Below are 1672 nucleotides of genomic sequence, written 5' to 3' on the forward strand. Positions count from 1 at the left end.
TGGATCTGTGTCAAGCTCACGGGACTTGGGAGTTCAAGCTCCAATCTAGATTATCATAATTTGACAGCCTGGGACTGTGGCTAGGGATGGAGGCAGGAGGAACTCTCTGAGTCCCGGGCCAGCCTAGTCTCCTTAGTAAGCGTCAGGAAACCTAGATCTGGGAGGCCGCCGCCTCTTAAAACAAAACACAAAGATAAAACACCTCCACTACTGTTGTGTTTTATAAAAAGATAAAGAGAGAGAAAATATGTTTAGTGGATGTGTAGTCAGGTATAGGGGAAGGGGGAGCCTCCCAGGGCCCATGCTGAGGCATCCCTTCCCCTAAGGGATCAGCCACCACAGTATAGTATAGAAGAGAGTTTATTCAGGGCATGGAGACTGGAGTTGAGAGGGGAGCAGAGGCAGAGAAAGGCAGAGAGAGAGAGAGAGAATAGAGGAGTAGAGGCGGCTGTCTTAGTCAGGGTTTCTATTCCTGCACAAACATCATGATCAAGAAGCAAGTTGGGGAGGAAAGGGTTTATTCACCATACTCTTCCATGTTGCTGTGGAATGAAACGGGGTGGGGGGCTAGCAGCCCCTTTTATAGTGAGTCAGGGCACACCTGGCTGTTGCCAGGTAACTGTGGGGCGGAGCTTGGTTAAAATGCTAAGAATCACCACCAACAAAACAAAACAAAACCAAAACAAAACTGACAAGAACAAAAACCTGGGACCCAAACCAGGAAGTTCCAAGGCCTGGTGAGCACCTCCAGGGGCTGATGAGCTCCACAGATGGGGACATTCTGCGGTGAACCTGCCACGAGGGGCGTGGGGGGGGGGGGAAGCAGAGACTCAAGGACGCCTAAGCGGGATGAGTTCTTGGTGAGTAAGACACTAAGACTCCTTGCAAGGTGGTGGTGGTGGTGGGGCACACAACAGAGAAGTCAGAGAATGAGGGAGTCAAACTGGGCAAGCTCGGGAGAATAAGCATCAACAAATACGAGAGTAATATGTATGTGTGTATTAGTCAGCTACTACTGTATAACAAATACTCCCTTAAGATATATATTTAGGGCCAGTGGGTAAGGCATTTGCTGTCAAGCCTGCTGATCTAAGTAACATCCTAGGGACCCAACTGATATCTGAGTCTTCTGATCCCCACAAGTGCAGCACATGCACACCCTCACGCCTACACTCTCCACAATTATGCAATTTTAATTTAATAGTTAGCATCCATGTTAGTCCCACTACCAACAAGTAAGGTAAATTATTTTGAGACAGACCACATTTACACACTTAGTAAACTGCATTTTGGGTTCTTAATCATCTTTTTCTATCCTAATTTATCAATTAAACTGACTGTCTTAGTCATGGTTTCTATTCCTGGACAAAACATCATGACCAAGAAGCAAGGGGTTTATTTGGCTTACATTTCCATACTGCTATACTGCTGTTCATCACCAAGGAAGTCAGGACTGGAACTCAAGCAGAGCAGGAAGCAGGAGCTGATGCAGAGGCCATGGAGCAATGTTCTTTTTTTTTCTTTTCTTTCTTTCTTTCTTTTTTTTTTTTTTTTTTTTTTTTTTAAAGGTGTTTTTTTGTAGCCCTGGCTGTCCTGGAACTCACTTTGTAGACCAGGCTGGCCTCGAACTCAGAAATCTGCCTGCCTCTGCCTCCCAAGTGCTGGGATTAAA

Source organism: Mus caroli, chromosome 10, assembly GCF_900094665.2.
Source record: "Mus caroli chromosome 10, CAROLI_EIJ_v1.1, whole genome shotgun sequence".
Taxonomy (NCBI): Eukaryota; Metazoa; Chordata; class Mammalia; order Rodentia; family Muridae; genus Mus; species Mus caroli.